Below are 24,364 nucleotides of genomic sequence, written 5' to 3' on the forward strand. Positions count from 1 at the left end.
TGAAAACAGCCTCCACAACATTGAATTTATATTAGAAATTGAAAAAGTGAGAGCTTCCGGTTTTATAAGGAATGGAGAAAATAGGGAGATGCGTCTGCCCTGCGATGGAAGAAAATCAAGATATTATGGTACAATGATCCACTCATACCTTATTATCAACGATGATAGTGATACCGTGGATTTTCAACAAAATCTTCTAATCTATATAATATCAAGGTCCTCTATAAGTCAGTCGAGTCCGATCGCGGTTACATAATATTATATTATTTCAAATCCAATACAAATTACCCGTCTTTTTCGGCTAAAATGTCAATTTTCTATTATTTCCTTCGTATTAATATTGACATGTATTTTTTAATAACATAATATGAAAAATAATAACTAATAACCAACCATTCACAGCAATCAATTCTAAGTATAGGCAACAACTAAAACTGAGAGATCGGAATTCGTCATTTTCCTTGATATTATATATATGTATAATGATATTATATAGGTAAGCCAAAACTCTACCACGTAAGTACATAATTATTTATTTATTAAAACATTGTACCTGGCGATAATACGCTGCCTGATTTCCAGGTTGTTCTATATCACATTTTTAAGCAAAATGACTTTTTAATGCCACTTCGTTCTATTTCCAGAACTCTGTTTAACGGTTTAACCCATTAGTCAGAATACAAAAATTATGAACGCAATTGTCGATAATGTCGAAAATAAGTTATTCTTTTATATTATGCAGAACAGTGTATTTAATATATATAGGTTATGCAATTATTTCAATGTGAACTATCAAATTGCTCTTCTGAGAATTTTACAGAAAGTGACATAGAACAACCTGGGAATCAGACAGCGATATATATATTGGTAGTGCAATTTATTGTTTCAATGTGAACTTTCAAATTGCTCTCCTGAACATTTTACTGAAAGTGACACAGAACAACCTGGAAATCAGGCAGCCAATAGTCGTTAAAATTCTGGAGAGATTAGAATTCCCAGGGTTAGAATATGTGTTCTACACAGTAGGTACCACAGTGTGTCAAAACAAGCTATTGTTGTCTTACTTCCGTTTATTACGACTTAAGCAGGATTTCCTTATCATGCAACGAAGTCAAAGTCCAGAAACAGGCTCAACGCCATACCACATAATATAGGAATTCAACTTTCTAATATTGTGCTTGATGTCTAGAAGATTTGCAATCATCGAAGTCATTAAAATAATTACTTACTAAATAAATACTTAATTATTGTATTTTTCTCATTTTTGTTTAAATTTAGTAATTATGTATTATTTACCAACCCTACAAAATAAACAGTCTTCCGTTAAAATTTCAGGATTTGCGAAGTGTTCCACCACAGGAAATGTTTGGGAAACCCTGGATTAGATGACCTCTTAGTATATATAGAATTTTGTAAAATAAATATATTAAGTCCCGTGATTTGGCAACACTGCTGGAGTACGTATTACAATGCACGGCCGTGCGATCGCGTTGGGAAATGCGTATTTCGTAATTCGTTTACACAAAAATCACTTGTACGATGCATATCAATGCTAAATTGTTAATTTGGCCGCTCATAATAAAAATATCGTAATAGGCAAACATGTGGACAGTAGCTAAGCACTGCCGAATTTTTCTATTGTCACACCGTAATATAAAAGCCTTTTGAAACTAAGTAACTCTATGACGTAATTTAGCTATCGGGGTTAACAGTCAACAATACATTGTTGCGTAGTTTTAAATTTAATTATACAATTATGTGGCTTTGTTTTGTATGAAGTTGAGAAGGAATCACTTACTAGTCCAGTGGCGAAGGGTGGAGGTAGGCTGTTAAGATTCGCTATAAAAAGTTTAATGTGCACTGTTTATGGCGGGTCTTAACAGCCTACCTCCACCCTTCGCCACTGCTTACTACAAGCATTGTGCACATAGTTTATTCCTTTTAAATAATAACACATGGAACTGTAGGGAAGTTTATAGCTAATTTGTAATACATTTAACTTAACAACAGGTAGGCAAGGATACTTTTATCTACATTTGTATCGATCGTGTCTTTCAGCAGATACGTCTCAACCAATTTAGAATTTTTTCCTGACAAGTTTGGTTAGTGGGAATTCATGATAATTTTAAAATATTATTTGATCACTTGATTTATGCCCGACATAATGGACTTGGCCACCATCATGGAAATCTCATAAAGCATGCATTTTTTTCATTTCGATGGTAATTTTCGGCTATGTGAAACATGAAACCTTGTTTATGTTAATACGTGTTATGAATGTTATAATTTATAATGTTTGATTAATCCAAAACGGATATTTTACATTGCAAAGTTTCCTTCATATTATAGTTTTATGTATTGGTTTTTGGAAAGTGGTCAATTGGGAGGATGTTTGTGAAAATCGGCTGTCTTCAAACTATGAAAATTGACAATATAAATAAATATTTTCACACACTGAAAATATTTGCGATACCTACCAATAATATAACTTGACAACCCCAACCACTTTTTATAACGATTTTTAAATATGACACGGTGTAATATTATATATTTGTTTTGTCGAAACCATAAAAAAAACTATAACGGATAAAACGGTTTTTTTTTTAAGTAAAACTTTATTTAAGACGTACCTATGTATCGTCGGGTTGACATGCACACGTTCGTTATAAATAACTAATGCGCGTAGTCAAACTGAACAATTTGTCATTTCAAGATAAACGCTACAATGTGTACACACGGCCCTAAGTAGGTACATCGTTCATCAGGTATAATCAGTCAATCTCGAAGCAAATATACAAGTTGACGTACTCGTAAGCAAATGAAAAATATCACATCTTTCTATTCCATGTAGCCCAGAAAAAACGTTGATATTATTCGACCAATAATTGCATTTACAATCTCTAAACCGTTTTTTCAATAACTCTTATATTATTTTTCTTCTGGGGTTAAACTAAGATACAGCGCTGCAAGTTGACGTGATCGTACCGCATTGACCTGAATACTATAGGTCGATTTGGTATTGCAGATGTGCATTGCATTGTCTATATTATATTACCCACAGATTTAAATCATCACTGCCACGCCACGTGTCCCTTGATGCAGCTATTTCGAACAGTGGTTATGTGCAGCAACTGAACCATTGTTGGATGTTGTCCAGCCAGGAAATCATCGGCATTCCAGATCCTTCTATTCTTCTTGGAATACCCACAGTTTTGACATGCCCGAAGTTTGTTGATTTTCTACTGTTCATGTTTATAGTAATAATTAATACTTGCTGTTATCTCACACTGTCCAACATTATTGCTGAGTGTTGACCTTAGCTTTCCGTGAGACTCTTAATATTATATAGAATGTCCAAATTGTGTTCGAAAATTTGTATGTATACAGTTGGCCGTATCACACTAGTTAATTGTGAGCCATTGTACCAATACGTGGTCGTATAGTATTGAGATCAAATTCATGTCTAAATACGGACAATTTACATGTAACCTGTCCACGTATTAACAGTTTTTCTTTAATTATGACACTGGCACTGAATGCTTGATATTCAGGCAGATTTTTTTAAAAATATGTAGGCATTAAAGTAATATATAAAGTAATTTCAAAAACCCTACTATTATATAAAAAAGGAAGAATGTAACGGCATCAAAATTTTATTTTATTTCAAAATTTGAAACGGTTGGGAACCTGTGAGCTACACAAAATAATATAACACAAGGAATATTGCTGTGTTTGAATTGAGATCACAGAGTAAATACCTCGTATCGTTCATAAACAATACGTTTGGAAAGAATGCACCATACACGTTTAGCTGGCTGGATGAATGTATGCATAGTATACACGTGTAGGTATACATAAATATATTGTGTGTTATTTACTAAAAAATCCAGTTGGAAATTTTCAATGTTTACCGAGAACGAAATAAAAAGCGATTTCCACATGTGCCTTTCGACGCTGTCCAAATATACCGTTAGGAAATCTATTGAAATTATTACAATAAAGAATAAAGGGACGAATCGCATCGCGTGTGCCAGTCAGTAAGTTTATTTTACTTTTGTTCTGATGATTAGCCTGTCTGTCGATACCGTTCAATCAAAAAGCACTATAGAGCAGGCGTGTCCAACTTCAAACAGGCTGTTATTTACTATCCAATATCAAAACTGGCAGTGATCTAGTAATTCTATCATACTCTCCCATTGTCATTTTCCAACTTGAACAAACGTATTACATTTGAGTGAGGACTCTGAGGTCAATTTCCCATTCGTCGTAAAAATTATTGTAATCGTGAAATTTTGTTATCTTCTTTTTTGCACTCTTGCACTAGACGTTACACTATTCTCCCACTGAAGAGCGTACTGCGTGACTGTAAGGTGCGTTGGTCATATCTGATACCTAATATAGAATATGACATTAATAATGCATGAAGCAGCACAAAGAAAATGTACGACAGTTTATTTAGAAATGACTTGATGGCAATTTTAGAAGTTATAATCGTTCACTTTCGTGTCAGAGGCGGGTACTACAGCGCATTGTGTTGGCACGGCAGCATCATGGATTCTTGCGACTTGTGACAAATTACTTTCCAAATGCAATGGCTATGACCTAACACTCATAAAACTACAAGACGTCTACGCAACGCGCATAATGTAGGCGGAATATCCATGGGCTACTGTAATGCAGCATGTATTTTTTTTACTAATTTGCTATTTATCATATAAAGGATGCACATTGTTTGGTACACCACGGTGTACGCCAGAAAGGATGTTTATACTGTGATGGGAAATTCATGAAAGTACAATACCTAAATATAAATGGACAAAATTATATATCAGCGTATCAGCTAGCCTGCCTAATTTACTTATTGGGATTAGTCGATTATTCTATAAAAAGCTTTTTTATTATTGGTATTATGTAGAAAATAATTAAATTGAAATATAGTTGACGCTGGTTAACGAACGCGCTGACTATATTAAATTTACCAAAGAAATTAACGGCAGCGGAGTATTCCGCTAAGCGGAAATCCCTCTCGCAGCGATTGGCGTAGAGTGCCGTAGAGGAAAATTCACACATCGCTTGACTCTACGGTTGGCGTAGAGTCAACAATAATAATTCATCAGTGTAAATTACACATATAGCATAGCGTCATAGAATTGAAAACAAAAGGTCTATAATAAGGAATTTTAGGTTCCATTCATTGATCGATCATTCCCTATAGTTTACATAATATTATCACTATTTGGTACGTAGGTGGAATAGGCGGATATATACATGGGAATATGATTTTTATTTGTCGAAACCCCGTTAATGAGGATTGTTGAAAGCTTTTCACACGGCCTAGCTTCACCATTTTATTCACCGCCACGAAATACCTGTATCAGTGGAAAACTCGTAAAAATCTTGAATTCTGGAGGGAACTCGTTCTCTACCGTCTTCGACCTAACCAAATAATATCACGGGGTTTCCAAGTTAACATCCGCTTCGAGTTCTCTAATCACGAAATTGTTTTCTGTTCGGCCGTCCACAAGACTTTTAGTAACCGCCTCCAGCAGGTACCTACTCTAGCTTCTGCCTTTTTTAATACTACAACCGACCACGAGGTTCAATTACGTGTAGTAGTATTAATCATAGTAACACAAAGATGTATTGCAAACTCGGCGAGAATCGAACACAGCTCCCCAGTAAGTATGAGAAGTCCCTTTCTCTCGACTTTACCGTCGAAATCTTGGAGGCATATATTCGTGTGTATGTATACAAATTGCGAAGACAATAGATCTTACTGGGGCCATTTTCGTCGCTTTGCCAATATTTGCTCTTCGAAATTGATTCAAGTTTCGTAAATGTTTGTTATTGCTATTCTCCGTATAGCAATAGGACAAACGCTAATAATAATTATTATCGTCGAGTACAAATAAGAATATATTTCTGGAAGATACTAGCCTGTAGTATTAGGTACTAGACAAAGTTTAAATACACCATGTCTAACTTACCCAAATCATTAGTCTTTCTTTTATTTCGTGTATTCACATTTATGTCCAATTAAACTGATTATTGAGGTCACCTATTTTATAATAATATATTTTGCAACAACTTAGAATTCGTATATCATGATGTGGACGATTCAAACTGACAATAAACATTTCATATTACGTAAAATAAAAGTATTATCATTGAAAAATACTTAAGTAAAAATGTTTAAATAAATTATTATACTTTTCCATGAGAATTTTTATGAGTCTATTAAACTATCTGAAAATAACATTACTTCAAAAACAAAAATCTTAAGAATACAATAATTGAATAATACATCGGTAAGTGTATGTTTGATGGAATATATTTTGAGATTAGGGATTGAGAAATGAAATGGCAGTTAGATTCAGTAACTGCATTTACTTGTTTAATGATACAAATTGCAAACAAACTACGTTTAGATTTCTTACAAATTGTATACTAGTTATATACTAGTGTTGCCCAGAGTAGACGATTCCGGCTAAACGCGCAGGTAAGTCGAAAATCTCGGCTAAGGTATATTAATGTTTCAAACTGATGGAAAGACAGCCCTAAAGATTTCAGAATAGGTACTTAAGTACGGCATCGAAGAGGACATTGGTGTCGAACAAGCTAACGCGGGGATGTATGTTGACCGTGGCTGGTTTCTGAAGAGTATTTAAAAGCTACACACATGTCACCACTTTTGACACCTCTAAACGTTATAACTTTCAGAAATCGTAACCGATCTTCACAAGTTCACAGACTGACTTTTTTAAAGTATCTAGTTATAAGTACATAACGTCTATTTATTTTCGAATTGCGTGGCGTCCAGTTGTCCCGGCGCCAAATCGTCCTAGGCCCCCTTACGCACTGGACGAGGGCCGTTATAGATGTTAAAAATTGGTAACTACCAATTCGTAACACCCCTATTTCAGGATGGTACCCCATGTGAGACCGATTTGAAAAACGTAGTATACCTACGTCAAAAACTAATTGAAAGGCTTCGAACTCAACCAATTAATAAAAAAAATAAAAAAAACCATACACCCAAGCTCCGCGAAAAACTTCTGTAGGTACCTATGCCTAGACAACTAGTGAATAGGTACGTCGTGATTGCAACGGGAAATTGAATTACGGGTGCACTCCGGCATCCAAAGGGCGCATGAGAGGCCAACGTATCGAGCGATGTTCCCCGCGCAACCAGCTTCACTTTACCGTGAAGTGGACGCTAACTGCTCGCATTCTGCTGGGCATTATTCAGCGCCTCGAAGAAAGCTTTTAGCGTTAATTTTATTATTATTATTCCTATTAGTGCAGCTTTAACGATCTTCGGCACGTTCCAATTATTGACAATTATGCAGTGTTAACCTGTGCACTAACAACGTTAAATAATTATTTTCTATACCACTTATTAATCACATCGTTAAAAACGAATCTTCTGCCAATATGCGTACGTGTCAGTGCTTTAAAAATTAAACGTCTGTCGCGCCTAGATGACTACGAGAAAAAACATATTACAGAATCAGAAGGATGTTACTTATCAGGTTCGCTAGACTGGCAGCACATCAATACATTTCTTTAGAAAACAAACCAACAGTATTTCTTAGTCATTGACTTGTGGACTTAGTGGACGCAGCATCTAACGATTAAGAGGGGTCATGTAAATTGTAAATGATACTGCCTCTATATATCAGGGTTTGCACATACAAATCTCATTCATTCGTAAACAGATAGTTATGTATATAAATATCACAGAACAGATAAATAAGCCAATCGCCACGGACAAGGGCTTTCAAGCAGGATTCGATTAATACGTTATGCCGGTCAGGTCCCAAAACGCAAGAAATACAAACCGTGCCGAATGTCCTGAGATATTACCAATATTGAATGCGCGTTTCGTTTGCATATTTTCATACATATGTGTGCTTAAATTCATCACATATTTCTCAACACTCGAGAATTAGATCTTCTTACAGCCTCACCCAGAAGGCAAACCATTTCCCTTATTTATGTGTAGGTACCCTGGTAAACAGGTACATACAATACAAAATAATTCTACACATATCGCAATAAGACTGCATAATATATCATAAGAAGTGAATACCTTATCACTCTTATCAGACACTGATACAATTAGCATTGTTTAGCCCCCTATCGTTTCTTATAGTATTTTGTAATCATCGCAAAGCTGCCCAAACCAAATGTTATTAACTAGTGAATTAAAGTATAGAAACTTCATTATATATTTTTTTTTTATATCCGTTAAACCCGTTGAACGTGCCAATACTTTTGTTCCGATACGATATCGATATTTTTTCCTGCGATATAGGTACACCACTAGACATGTAAATCAATGACATCACTCGTCAGTCTTTTATACAGTGACTAAACAACTAAATGATTCGCCCATCATTGAAATATAAATAAAGTGATATCACCGTAAACATTGATATCAGGGACAACAACAGAGATAAATCCTTCCTTGCTACGATTCCTACCGATAATAAAATTGAAAACAATTTCAAGTTCATTGTGAGTGTATCTATAAAAAAGTGCAATATCGAAGTAGACATTGTAGCTTTATCGACAGAGGTCATATTTATATGTTACGTTATTTATTTTCTATTACAGTAGTAAACGTTATGAATTATTACTTCATATCGATTTGCGATGGCGTTATGTCTAGTGTAATACTATATTTACATATCAATTATTATTATTTTAAATTGTTTTACCTTCAGTTATTTACTGTTGAATAATAACATTATTATCTCAAAGCGAAAACATAATGTTATCTCCCCAATCAGCGCGCTCACCTCACTAATAAAATTGATAGTTTATAATATTTTATTATAAAATAGTCCGGCTGTAATAGGGGTCGATTCCTCGTACAAGTAATCGGTGCATTTGCGTTAGAATGGGTGAGAGTAAATTTTTAACCATAGTGTAGTAAAATGCAACACAATAAATTTAAGTTCACAGACACGCTTTAGAACCGTTTCACACGGGACATCTGTGGCGAGATTCCGAATTTACATATAAAAATGAACGCGACACTCGTGTGTCTCCGTCTGAAGGCGCCCATGTATGTGCTGCAGCCGGATTCAGGCGGGGACACACAACTGTTGCGTTAATTTATATGTAAATGCGGAATCTTGACACCCCGGTGTCGCGCTCGATATAATATAGGAGGCCTTTGTATCCAAATAAAGGGGGCTTTGTATTATGTTTATGAACGCCCCAGAGCTAATGAGTCAAAGCATAATTTCGCGTTATAAATTAGAACATAAAACTGGCTGCGGTAATAAAAACAAGTGTATCGGCGGCTTGAGAACGTAGCGGCCGACGGAAAAGTGTACCGGACACGCTTTGACTCATTAACTCTGGGGCGTTCATAAACATAATACAAAGGCCCCTTTATTCGAATACAAAGGCCTCCTATATTATATCGAGCGCGACACCGGTGTCCCGTCTGAAACGGGCCTTAGTGTCACTATATTGATACACTTTCCCAAGGAATCAACGCACACAAGCACAATAACATCGTGCCAACATTAAGTTTTCCAAGTCTTTCAGAACTAAAAGAAAAATGATTCGTGACGTACCCGGCATTTTATGTTTAGTTGTAAGAAAAGTGATTTTGTGATCGATCACTGAATCCATCGATTTACAGTCCGATAGATCAACAACACAACGGAAAGAGTCAAACGCAGAGTTTTCCACCTGTCGTATGTTATAGAAATCGAACTACCGAATGATTAAACAAAATAATCATAGAAACAAACAAAAAAGTATCTGCAAAGTTTTTTCAAGTTATCTAATCGAGTGAACGCAGTATAAATGAATTATTTATTAATCTCGTTACAATAATTTCCTGAGGTAAGCGTGAAGTGTTCTAACAATGCAAGCTTCCAGTGCTCACGTATGCATGTGAAATATGGACCCTTAATGTAAGAGAAATCCAAAAATTGGGCTAAGCAGGTGAAATGGCAATGGTCTGGACAACTCCTGGACAAATTCCGTCACATAATGGTACTCAAGGGACACTGAATGACCACAAGGACGCCCTAAAACCCGTTGGATAGACGAACTCGTAAATTTAGGTGCGGTTATAGCAGTGGATCGACCCTGGCTATGATCGTGATAATTTATATATGGCATGGCGGATACATTTAAAATGTAAGTCCGTTTATTTTATTACTACACCCTTATATACGTACTGCTATATTTCACTTCCCAATAATCCACAACATCTATAAATTCTGACAATGACGACACAAATATAGGTATAAGAATTCCCTGAAACATCGTAAAAAAATCTTACTGTCTCAAACTGTATAGGTAGTTACTACCCACGTCCTACACGATTCAAAAAATAATATACGTAGTCACACCACACCGATTAGAAAAAAAAAACTATTACAAATAATCATAGAGGTATTCACTAACTCTCACATTGAAGAAAAAAAAACTACATATTTAAATTACAAATTATGGTGAGTTATATTTTTAAAACAAAAAGGGAAATATATTATATTCGCACAATAAAATAGATTGTCCGCCAATATGAAAAAATATGAAATTCACAACGGAAATGGATGGTTTTCACAAATGATCGACAACACTGTCAAATGGTAAATTTTCACTACGGAAAGAAATAGTTCTCACTTGTCAATAGATTATTGTAACACTCAAAAATGAATACGTGTATCAATGGAAAATACATTTTGCTCTTCTTCTGCGGTTAAATTAATTGAATGAATACATATTTCAACATGACTATACTTAATAGTAAGTATTGTATATAAATTTGGTGTCAATAACATTGACCATAATACTAGTCTCATATGTAAAACATCATATAGGATATAACAAAGGGCTACTAGGAAAGCTAAGTTGATCATTCAAGATAGGTAAGCTCTGTAACTGTGCTCTATTTATTTCTAATATTGTATGAGGATTTAGGTATGTATAGGTGTATATTAGATGAGTTTATATAAATTATTAGGCGAGTTTATGTATTTTTTTTTTAAATAATGTTATAAAAAAGTAGGTGCCATGTAAGAGTATTATTAAAGACTAATATCTCATTAGTTAAACCCATTAATTATTTTACTTAGAATTGACGATTTACACCTCTTGATTGTAGTATTTTTGCTGTTTATAAAAAATAATGATCTATTATTAGGTTTTGACGATTTATTATAATATGCTATCGAGTGTATTGTTATTAGTAAGATAGGGATTAATTAGGTTTTTTACTGACACTTCAACTATTCATAATTTGTTTATTGTATTTTTGTGACCTTTGACTTGTTAGGTTGGTAATGGAGTTTTTACCTACTTTATTGTATTGATTTATTATATAAGCTAGAGTAAAGAGTGTTCGTTGTCAGTGAGTGTTTACCTTTGGTGAGTGTACACGGCGCCTGAGGATGCCGAAAGGCGAAGCCCGGGTCGCAAAAAACGACATAAATGGAATAGTACAGAGCTTGAATCCATTAGAATTTAAATTCAAATTCCATCAAGTACCTACCTTCAGTCGATATTATTAATATTAATCTTCTAAATGTTTGAATATTTTTGTTGGTGTAAAATTTCACGATGTGCGATTAATTCCCACCAAAACAAAAATAGCCGCCAAAGAATTATTCACAAATAACTAAAGAAAAATGTTCTTTGTGTTGGAAATCGTGCATTCCTAAAAATATCCCAACAAAGTGCAACGAGATCTATAAATAAAGAGCGTCCGTTATAAAGAGATTTTTTCAATAAAAAGGAAAGTAATTCTTTTAGCGTCTTATCCCATACACGTCTCTTATATTATTAATGAAGCAAATTTTTAAAACCAAAATAATAAAGAATATATAATATTTTACGAGCAGACGTTTTGGCATTTATCGATAAGCAAAAAAACCATTAATGCTATCATAAATAAGAATTAAAACATATATATTTAATAAAGAAGAAAATAAGTAATTTATTATCTATGAACATAATATTATATTCACGATAAGTAGCCAACGCATCGTGGTGTATTAAATTTTTTTTTTTTAAATAAATATTATATTAAGTACCTAGATGGTCACATTCATTGGGGATTGGCCCGAACCAACTGCGGGTGATCTTATAATTAGGAGTAGATTAAATTAAAATTTCGATTTGTGTATTTTAGGTTTGATTTAGTTGTAGATTTAAGAATAATATTGTTGTAACAAACATTTTACCTAGCCCAACCGAATTCCGAAACATACCTACACCTCATGCATGATTTCGTTCGTAGAGTTTTCGTTTTATAACTTTGCACTATTCTGCATTTTTTTACTAGAGTGATATGCCTCTTTGCCAGATTATCTCGCATAAAATTATATCAAATGATATTTACTTGTATTAATATAAATGTAGAATAAAAATATAGTTTTAGAATATATTACATCATTGTCATTCTAGAACCGGAGTGCAAAGTTGGCAACTCTACTAGCCAACGATTATATTTTTTTTTCTCCATTAAAGCCTCCCAGTCTTGAGAGTGACAGCCCAGAGCCTGCCTATATAGAATATAATACCCACCTATTGATAGAATTAGTTGCAGAAAACAGTCATGTTTCTTTGTGCTAATAATGATCAATGTACATAATATACCAGAGTCAATGTCAAGAACACTGAAGTAAATATTTAATGAACTGGTGGGCGGTGGCGTAGTAGATAGAGATGCATAACAGTGTGGAGAAAAACACTTGTATTTCTAGATATTGTACCTTTCGTCAAGAACTATCAATATACTTCAGTTGTTTCTCAATATTCAATTAAATATTATTCTACCTAAAATAAAACTATGACTAGCCAGTGGCGAAGACTAAATACTAGGCGATTATTTGAAGCCTACCTTCTTAAGAAAAATATTTTTTAATTGCATATTGACTTATTTATATAATCACTTGATTATATATTCTATAAAATATTTTTTTTTGTCCAACATGACGTAAATAAAGGTCGGATTATGTTTCAAATAATTCTCAATTTTTTTCATATGGAATTTGAGTCACGTAGCTCTAAGGCAATGATACTCAACCTTTTTTTTTTCGGGCCAAATACATATATTTGTAAAGTTACGCGGGCCGCATCACTACAGGTGTGACGAAAAAAATCATGAAACCCCCCCTTTTTTACAAAACGTATTTGAGATTTAAATTAATCGTGTGCAATAGCAACACTCTTATACCAGATCTGATGTGGACCATAATGACAATCCTCTTCGGGTGTCACTATCTGTGCGTCAAAGTCGAAACGAATCTCAAGATATACGAAATTCCTGATAATAAATGTGTTTCGGGCCGCACATAAAAGCCGCACATAAAGGTTGAGTATCGATGCTCTAAGGCAAGCTCCGATCGCAGAGCCTAAAACTAAATAATTATTAATTAGATAATTTTAAAAAAATCTATGGTGTTTAATCGAATATTAATAAATATAGACTGTTTTTAAAAATAAAAAGAACTTTTATTTAACGATTTTTGGTGTGAATAAATGTTTTGAAAAAATACGTAATTTAAACTGATCGCTTAATTGTATGTCGTCAGTTAGTTTTTGAATTTTCATTAAATTAGTGTGTCGTTGTCATTACTGTGTATCTATTCATTAGTAGTAATATCGTATTATCTTCTTATTTCTCGTAAGTAAGTGTGTTCTTTTTATCAGATCTCCACAGCCTACCTATTTCCAAAAGTCACCCTTCGCCACTGATAGCTACACCAGGGTCGATACATTTTTGGCACAGAAAAATGAGTACCACAACACAACGATGTTTAATCCCTCCAACATTCTAACATATCATTTAACATCCAAAAAGAGCTAATTGAGATTAATATATCACTTTACGTATTCTGGCGGTTAATTTTTTACGTAAAAAGTCTGAACTGTCAAAAGGTGATATCTTTTAACAGCCCCTCTCTTGGCCGTGCTAACTTCGAGAACGAGACAAGAGTACAGAGTCAATTTTACATATAGGTATATTGAGAATTGAGATGGAAGATCCGACTGTTTTGAATTATGATGACGTCACGGCCGCCGTCTTAATTTATAGTTCCCCGCGAAATGTCAAATATCGAATGGCTAGTAGTGGCATACTATTTGGTTTACTGCAATCGCAATGACATGAGTGACATGACTAATAAAATTGCAGGTAATGTTGATGTGTCTGACGTGTCTATACAAAATTCTTGTGTTCGGCTCTAGACGGCAGTTCGGCGACTAAATGGCGCAGGTTCAGCTTTATCCGCCTGTGTTCGATGGTATCCGCCTGGGTTACGCAGCACGAACATATCCGAATTTGACCGACATGTCTACCAACCGAAATTTTCGCCGTATTACGAATTGAAGATAGCCGCCGATAACTGTTTTGTTTATGGAATGCCTTCTGCGTTAATTTGGACCAATGAAAATAATGGAAATGCGCTTAAGTGATAACCGTTAAGAATAGACCTGGAGGAGCCATATTATTATAAAGGTTTTGTAACAAATCCTATGACCATTTTTCGATTTATAAATTCCAGAACATCTCAGAGAAAAGATTCCCAGTGCTTAAAATAATAAAAGGTTTGGAAATATTGTAATATTATTTTCACATCATTCAATATCTCTGAAGAACTGCAAGCGTTTCAAACAACCGCAGTTTGCCGATCCCTGACCTACACCAAATCGAATTACTTTAATTATACGTATTATTTTTAATCCAACTATCTATTTACCTTCACCATATATACTTAACCGAATCTATTAAATATCAATGAAATACTTATTATATAATAGTTATGTTATCTTATAATTTCTTATAAAGTTATAAAATAAATAATACGTCCTTACCAGTCCGCTGCTAATAGTAATAATAAGACAATACTACGTCGCAAGTTTTTTTTAATTGAAAGAATGACAAATCAATTCGGAGTGAGTAAATTGCGTATACGACGAAGAGTTACAGCCACAACAAACTTGACATTCAAAATGCTGAGAATATCATTCAGAAACCTGATTAGCAGGAATCGAAAATTAATTAGCCGCTGCAATCAAAAATGGCGCGTAAAATTTCTATGCAACACACATAAGTAAAATAATAGTACTTATCCAGGGCCGGTCGAAGCCAGTGCGATGCCCGATTGGAGTGTGTGATCGAGCCCTCTAAGTATAGTATTTCCTCCCCCAAAAAAACCTTCTGTTGCGGGGAGGAACTTGGAAAATAAACCTTATCGTTAATAACTTACTGTATAATAACAATTTACCGGAAATTTTTATTATTCTCGTTGTCTAGTTCAGTGTTTCTTAAGCTTATTCGCTTCATGACACACTATTCAAATAATAGATTTATTTACAGCACATTGATTAAGATACTTGATGTATATCTGACATGCAGTGATCAATAGGCGTTAATTCACGATAGTTTATAATCTTTGACGGCACGTATTTGGCTTACATTGAAAGTTTTTATCAAGTATGGGTACCAAAAATTACGATTAAGTTTATGTGATATTATAATTAATTATCGTCGATAGTGGTGTGATGTAAGAAAGACAAATTTGGTTAAATTACGAGTTATTAGTAAAAGGGGGATGGATCGTGAGGAGTGGGAACCAAATAAGGTTTAATTAAAATATTGTCAATTAATTAATGTGCTCGCTGCATATTTGTTGCATATTATGTTAAAATGAACACCACTGGTAGGGTTGATTAGATCCATAGACTATAGATACATCTAGACGCCACCCGTTGCATTGCTAAATGAAGCTACGAGCCGTGCGTTTGGTTTGTGGGCGAGCGAACGCATTCGCCTACAAATGTTCGAGACCATAGACCATTTCACTAGTGCTCGCCCAAAGTGCTCGCACTAGACACTCAGAATTAAAATATAATTTTCTATTTTTTTTACGTTATATAGTATTTGTAAGCGGTCAAAATGCAACCATTAGGTAAAGATATCCATAATTTAAGTTATTTTAAAGAAACACTGGGTCACTGATATTAAAATAAATAATAATATACAAATAAATTGTCACGAATATGTATCAACCACGAACATGTATCAACTTACCTATGAAACGTAATACCATCTTCTTGCTTATCAGTACGGCTACCATATTTTAATACAACACGCAGAACCACCTTTCCTACTTAATTAACTAAAAATATATACCACTGACTTAATGTTTAACACAAAAAATAGCAAATTAATTAGCAACACGAATTCGCAGATTATCGATGCTACGTGAAGCGATTCACCACGATTTGCCAGCGATACTTTTGGAAACTGACTCAAAAATATGTAGATCTTTTATCTTACTCTTTAGATTAGATTAGATCTGTGTTTTCAACGTGTGACAATGTGCATGGCTAACAATTAGCTGAATTTAGTAACAAAGTTGATGTAAATTTGACCAAAAAAATCATCAGTATTACAACGACAAGTTTATAAATGTGTAATGTGTTGAATCTTTAAAACATTTAGGTATTCTGAGGGAATTGAAATTACTGCTTGAAAAATAGTAAGCAAGCACTTAATACCGCCAAAACAAAAACAAAAATATATCTCATTAGCTTTACTTTGCAATTACAATTATGACACGCACAAAAAGAAAGTGAATAGGTAGGTACAGTGCAAATTTATAAAATTCAAAATCAGATCGAAATATAGGACATTTCTTTCTGCGGATATAATCTGTCACTCTGCAAATCTAAATACATTCTTACCTGCTAATTCTGTAGTATCAATAATTCATTATTATGAACAATAACAGTGAAAGCATTTTGTTGTGTATCGTATCACAGCAGTATTCTGTAGAAACATGTAATATTTCATTGCTGATTGTCGGTTTATCTATTGTTGGCATTTATTCAGCCTCAATTTGTATAAGTCATTTTTGATCATTTATTAGTCAGACAATAGCATGTTGACTAAACCGGTTCCCAATGAGCGAAGATAATCATTGGGTGGATGAGTACTCTAGTTATCCCAGGTTTGTACTGTATCATGACGACATCCCATTTCTAACTTGAAGGTGAAAATAGTTGTTAATTAGTTGATATTAGTAAAATTAAAGTGTCAGCAGTTATCACATGTGTGTAGTTTTTGCCTCTCTTCGTTCAGCAATGCCATATTTTATCAATAGATTCAATAGGCGGCCTTGCTACCTGCCGTAGGTACCTACACACACCAACACTGCATGTTTTTGGATTAAATCTTTAAACTATTATCTAAAAACTAATAAACCCACAGAATTTAGGATCTAGGAAAGTTTCAGTTTCTATTTTCGTATTAGAAATTTCGAAGGCAGTTCGATTTTCGAATCGAAAGATTGTACATGTAGATATATTGGTAACAAGTTCATTATTTTACCACGTTTTTATTGGCTCGTATTCTTGTTTGTCCGGTACAATTTTTTTCTTGTTTGTCCAACACAAATCTAGCATTTTAACTAACTTCCCGACTATACATACATTTGAATCTTTTAGAATATATCAGAACACGATGACAATGCATTCTTTTAACACTTTTAGCCATCTTTAAGCAGAATTGAATTCATTTTCAGTTAATTCTGTTTTGTATAGAAAGTTATTTCGGGAAAAATTCGTAGAAAGTAAAACACTATTATTCGTTGCTAAGAGGGTCAGAGCAACTAAATTATAAAAGAAATCAATATGAAATGTCAAAATGACACTTCAGTATTCTATATTTATTCAGTATTTCTATCATGTACAAAAAAAAGTATTTATTAATACATAGAATTGTCAAGTTTATGATTCAACAGAAAATTTAAAAACGTGGTATATAAAGTTATTTTTATCTTGTAATTATTATTCTTCTATTGGCAGCCCCAAAAACAAAATGGCGGCTCACGTTAAGGTTTGAAGTCTGTTACTTTGTTTACATATCTACGTACGTATTTGAAGTGTCAAATTGAAGTCGAAGATAATACACTATCCAATCCTGCGAGTATGCAAGGCTTATTTTGCCAATATCTTCAAATACAATCGTGAATGTAATTAACTAATAGGGGGAAACTAAAAATATGGTGAAATGTAATAGTAGAAGTGTGAAGTTTTCTTCAAATTAACCTGGAATGGGTAGTCACTTGTAGCCAACTTGATCAGTAGACCATATATCCTTTTTTGCTGCAATGTCATACAATCATCATGAATGTTTCATCATCTTTGAATAAATCGCACTTCTAAGATCTACAACCGTAGTCACAATAATATGATGAATTATGCCGGATTGGCTTAGGGTCGACTACTAAAACTGCAGTGTTATAATAAGTTATCCCGCAATGAGAAATGCATCGCAGAAAAAAGTGGGCCACTTTTTTCAGCTTCACTTGTATTTATAAATATTCAGCCTCTGTCTAGCTCCCCTATCTTTCAAGTAAGTATCATAACGACATCACCATCGCGAAGGTGGAATACTCCAAAGAGCTGTGTCTATCAGCGCCATCGGGGGAAACCAATATCCCTTTCGCATAATGTACACACTTTTCCTTTCGGTTCGCACGGTCGCACGTCATCTTGATTGATGCCATAAACACCAAAAGTCGTTTCGGCCTCGCGAAGGCGAGCCGGCGCACGCGATGCGGCCGACTCGTGTGACCCGCGACGATCGCTGGAAACTCGACGGGGAGCTTATCGCGATATATAGACGAGGTTGTTTACTTACGGGAAATGTGGGAATTTTTATATGTCATCTTGTCGATACATTTTCGGTTGAAGTGTATTCCTAAGTAGCAGGCGTGTCGCGAATAACATTGTCAATTTAACGTTTTTCTTGCCAAATCTTGCATGTGTGTTTCGCTTGTCATGAAGTTTTATTTTTCACATTGCGACCGGCATTTATAAAAACGCTATGTGAAATTAGCACACCGTCCATGCTGGTAAATGTAAATTTGCAAAATACAAGCTTATTTTTTTCTGATACTCAACAAAAAAATTTTCAACATCGGATTCTAATAGTAATTTTGAGAACATTAGAAGAGGACTACGAGAGGTGGGAGAGTCTTGGTCGCTCAGAGTATGACTGAATTGAATCGTGGTCACTATCCCATCAATGAGGGAATGATCAAGAAGATAGAGAGAAGAAACAAATGGCTCGGTTGTTAGTTTTCTCAAACAGAGCTAAAGAAAAGCTCTCCCCTTATTTATGAGAGGAAAAATTTAGATTCCACCGGCAGTGCTAAAAAATGTGTCAATTTCCTCGGAGATTTTTAATAAACAAACGAGAATCGTTATAAGCTATTATTTTTTTCCTGTAAAACAACTTATTTTCTTACCCCGTTTGACATATTTTTGTCAACACAGTTAGCAACACTGCGAATTTAACGTATCTTACTTATACAGAAAAATAACTTCTACAGTGTATTGTAAATTATACAACCATATACGAATCGCGGCTGTAATTAATCAAAATTGTTGTTAAATTTAGCTGTGTGAAGCTATTTATTGAGGGATATTATGTCGTCCGTGGGCTAATAAAATTATCGATAGGATAAACCTAAGTCGATGTAAACAATGACCATGCCGAGTACATCCTGCATTCCATCAACTGCGACTGTAATATTATACTGCGACACAATATAGTGCAGGATCCCATAGACTTTTCGTATACATAATATGCGGAACGCATTCTGACAATTGGAACAGGTTTTAGTGGTCACTAAGATATATAATGTTGATGTTGCCAGGCGATATTAGTGGTCAATTTTTTTTTATTGATGTTTTATTTTTTTTTTCTTATAATCCACCAAAAATTGTTCTGAATTCATCAATAAAACCAAGACCGAATCAGGTATTGATTGAAAATGCAATAATTGTACCATGCCATCGGCATGGTCGTAGAATGGTTCGTCCCATTTGAAAAAATAAAAATAGCGGGTAGTGCAATGTGATCAAAATTATCGATTCTTAGGATCCTCCATGGCTTAAATTATTTTACTCGTATTAGGTAGCATGTTTGTATAGAATCACCCAGATTGGTTTCTTTACTATATCTATGCATATGACATTAGTTTTAGTATTATGGTTAATCCAGAAACAGTGTAGGTTGCATATAGAGGTAGGTGAATAAATGAAATAACGATAACCACTAACCACACTAAACACATTTATTTAAAAAAAAAAGAAAGAGCAAGTCAAGCGTTCAAACTGCTTTAAGTAAAGTATCATGATCACAGTTTTTACTAACACTACTTACACATTTGCACAATAATATACATGTCAAAGCCGATCTCTTATAACTAGAACTATAGAATTACATTTGCATGGTTTAACTAAATAATTTGTTAGAGGTTCATTCGTGATTAATTGTCTTGGATACAAATTATTTTCTCGTAACTCATAGCCAAGTTGTAGAAATCAATAGGCTCAAATAGTGGATCAGGTGAGCTTTTCCATAAATAAACTTGTGCTGAAGTCTTTAAACATTGTAAATACAATGAATCATATGTGCATATCACTCTTGACAAATATAAACTAAATCCAATATTTTGGGAAATAAATTTATATCGAAGTTCATCCGCTGTTGTTTTTTGTTTATAAATAAGTAAGTGCAAACTTTTTCCAGATCTTGAAACTGCTGTGGTCTCCAACAATCCATTTCATAAAGCTGAAAGTGCATCTTGAACAAAACTCATTAACGAGATGGTTACAGCTTGTTTTTCTGTGCATATTCGACTAGTAAGTGGTGTCGCAGCCGGTTAAAGAATGTAATGCTGGCAAAATATTACAAATATTTTCACCAAGAGATTCAGCTGCCCAATGGCATCCTAAAATACGGGATTTCTTCTGAGATCCCTGAAACCATAATCCACGGCAACCAATCGTTGCAAGTTTATTCCAGAAATAAATGCCTAAGATTAAAACATCTGTATCGGGACTGTAATAATCTCCAAATTTTGCATTCTTACAGCATGAAATATATGACAGAACATTCTAGAGTCTGCTTCTAAATGATTTTGATTTTAAATCAATGGCGTCAGTGGAAATTGATCCCTTCAATTTAAACCATAGTGTGTGGTCGTCAAATCCACCATAAATGTACAGCTCACTTTCTTCGTTGATTTTTGAAAATGTGAGGCATTTTTTCAAATAAATTTAAAAAGCTGTAATTTATTTTGAGGGCTCACAAAAAAATCTTTGCAATTAATCCACCACATCTAAGGGACGATCACCAAGGCTTACATATTATAAGTATTTACACTGTTAAAGGGCTTCAGCATAAGTTTATTTAAGAAAAAGCTCATCTGATCCACTATTGAACCTATTGATTTCCTACAACTTGGCTATAAGTTACGAGAAAATAATTTTTATCCAAGAAAAATGACGAATGAACCTCTACCAAATTATTTAGTTAAACCATGCATATGCAATTCTAACTGCCGTACATTATCATGGAGTTATAAGAAATTGGCTTTGACATGTATATCATTGTGCAAATGTGTAAGTAGTGTTAGTAAAAACTGTGATCATGATACTTTACTTAAAGCAGTTTGAACACTTCACTTGTTGTTTCTTTTTTTTTTTAATAAAAATGTGTTTAGTGTGGTTAGTGGTTATCGTTATTTCATTTATTCACCTACCTCTATATGCAACCTACACTGTTTCTGGATAAACCATAATACTAAAACTAATGTCATATGCATAGATATAGTAAAGAAACCAATCTGGGTGATTTTATACAAAAATGCTACTAAAAAAAATTATTTAAGCCAAGGAGGATCCTAAGAATCGATAATTTTGAACACATTGCACTACCCGCTATTTTTATTTTTTCAAATGGGACGAACCGTTCTACGACCATGCCGATGGCATGGTACAATTATTGCATTTTCAATCAATCCCTGATTCGGTCTTGGTTTTATTGAAGAATTCGGAACAATTTTTGGTGGGTTATCAGAAAAAAAATTAAAACGTCAATAAAAAAAAATTTACCACTAATATCGCCTGGCAACATCGACATTATATATCTTGGTGACCCCTAAAACCTGTTCCAATTGTCAGAATGCGTTCCGCATATTATGTATACGAGAAGTCTATGGGATCCTGCACTAATAAGAGTTGCCTTGTCTTTCGGAAATACCCAAAAACAAGCGAGCAATTACAACAATTCATTCCCACGATTGAAAGCAGCAAAATAATGAATTCGATACATACCAGGAATATTATTTCTCAGACCCGCCACTTCTTCGAGACGCGTCGAATGAGAAACGCTGTATTAAAAGAATAAAGTTCGAAGATAATAATTGAGAAGAATTATAACATCGAATTTTAAACAAATCAAAGCTGTGATAGTAAAATATTCTTTCAAAATTTTTAATTTAAACTTAAACCAACAAGAGGAGATATCGTAGACGTTTGTATATTATGTATTTTGACCAGCTGTGCGCGACATAATTATTCACAGCCGGCCCAAGGTCCAGAGCAAATTTAAAACGAGGCTATCTTTATCATATGTCATCTGGTCGAGGAGGATCACTTCAGTGGTTTTACAAACTATGCGTGGATAAAGATCTAAATGTCACCGAGGACAGCAGGAAAACTGTCATCCATTTGAATACATGTAGGTATACATAATAATAACGTATATTAATAATGTAAACTTGTGAGCACATATTATGTATAATAATTATAATATAACATGCTGCTAAATTAAAATCGCCAAAATTCGTGTTGTTTGTCCGGTAAATTTAAAGTTAAGAAGAAAACAATATGATCGACTAATCAATTCAAATAATATTCAGTTAATTGTATACGTACGTAGAAACACACTTATGCCATACAATGCATCGAATATTGTAGATAATGGATGCAAGTAGAATTGTGACCATCAGGTTCCATCAAATCAATTTCTCTCCAAGGGAACAAGAACAACTCCTTAAAATCCCATTCGCACGTGTTTGGCGGGTAACAAAAGTCCATTGATTCCACGTCCACGAGCGGACGTTCGACGTCTAGGTGAGAAATTATATTATCAATGAACATCAACGTATAATTCTCTTTTTTTGTGATATTAGCAGAGATTTCTATCTCGTATAGTATCAATAATATTGGTCGAAAAAATTACATATATGGCACATTTGCCTACCGTGATTAATGTACTTTAGTGATATGTTTCATGGGTTATTTTTTGATTAAATAATTAAACCAAATACACTTCGCTTGACTATTAAAAATATAAATAATTACAAGATAAAAAGAACTTTTTATATACCACGTTTTTAAATTTTCTGTTGAATCATATATAAACTTGACAATTCTATGTATTAATAAATACTGAATAAATAATACCGAAATGTCATTTTGTCATTTCATATTCATTTCCATAGTAACGCACGTATATATTAATAATTTAGTTGCTAGCACCCCTTTAACAACCAATAATAGTGTTTTACTTTTTACGGATTTTTTCCGAAATAACTTTCCACACCAAACAGAATTAACTGAAAATGAATTCAATTATGCTTAAAGATGGCTAAAAGTTTCAAATGTCTAGCTAGTCGGGAAGTTAGTTAAAAAATCGATTGCAAGATTTGTATTAGACAAACAAAAAAAGATTTATACTGGACAAACAAGAATACGAGCTGATAAAAACGTGGTAAAATGTCTATGTCTATGTAAATGATTTGAGAAGTGAAGAAGAAGAAGAAGAAGAGAGAAGTGACCGATTTTTGACATACGACTTGAACTTATTAGATAAAACAGTGTGCCCCTTGATAATAACAAAACTAATTATAATTCTCAACGTCAAACAGTGCGAATTATACATTTGTTATTTTTACATTATCCTTTTGGCTACCAAAATCATCCGAAACGATGGAAGCAAACATCCAAACAAGAAAAATCAATCTATAGTTGTTATGCCGATCTCATACGATAACGAAATGTATTAATCGTTTCAAGGTATAATTTAATTTACCTGATACATCCGGATGCTTCGTTTAGATAATTCGTTATTAACGAAGAAGCGATTCGTGAGAACGTGGAGACGTATAAGACGTAATCGCACACTACTTAAATTGACAATAAAAAAAATAAAGGAAGTGACTAGTTATCCACACATGCGCAACAAAATTAGCTTATATTAAGCTACGTGACGAACGCATGATAATTCTTGGAGCCCCCACCTGACTCAAAAATGGTGCAACTTCGACTGGATTATGAACTCTTATGGTCATAGTACAACAGGATTATAGTGTGTATTCATATTGGATAAGATACGGCAACGGCCAAAGCACTCTTCTGTATGTGAAATTCATTTGAACTTTGAAAATATCATTGTGTTTTATACTTATTCTTTGAGATTAGTGAACGAAAAAATAATAGGACGAGTGATAGGTACATTCTA

General features: G+C 33.9%; 1 protein-coding gene across 7 annotated transcripts in view; it reads right to left on the minus strand.

Annotated features, from left to right (window-relative positions):
• Nucleotides 1–24,364, minus strand: part of Csk (C-terminal Src kinase) — a 146,517-nt gene that overhangs the window by 49,780 nt on the left and 72,373 nt on the right. The gene's annotated exons all lie outside the window — the stretch shown is intronic.

Source organism: Rhyacophila brunnea, unplaced genomic scaffold (assembly GCF_057557595.1).
Source record: "Rhyacophila brunnea isolate RB1 unplaced genomic scaffold, BYU_Rbru_1.0 scaffold_19, whole genome shotgun sequence".
NCBI classification, from domain to species: Eukaryota; Metazoa; Arthropoda; class Insecta; order Trichoptera; family Rhyacophilidae; genus Rhyacophila; species Rhyacophila brunnea.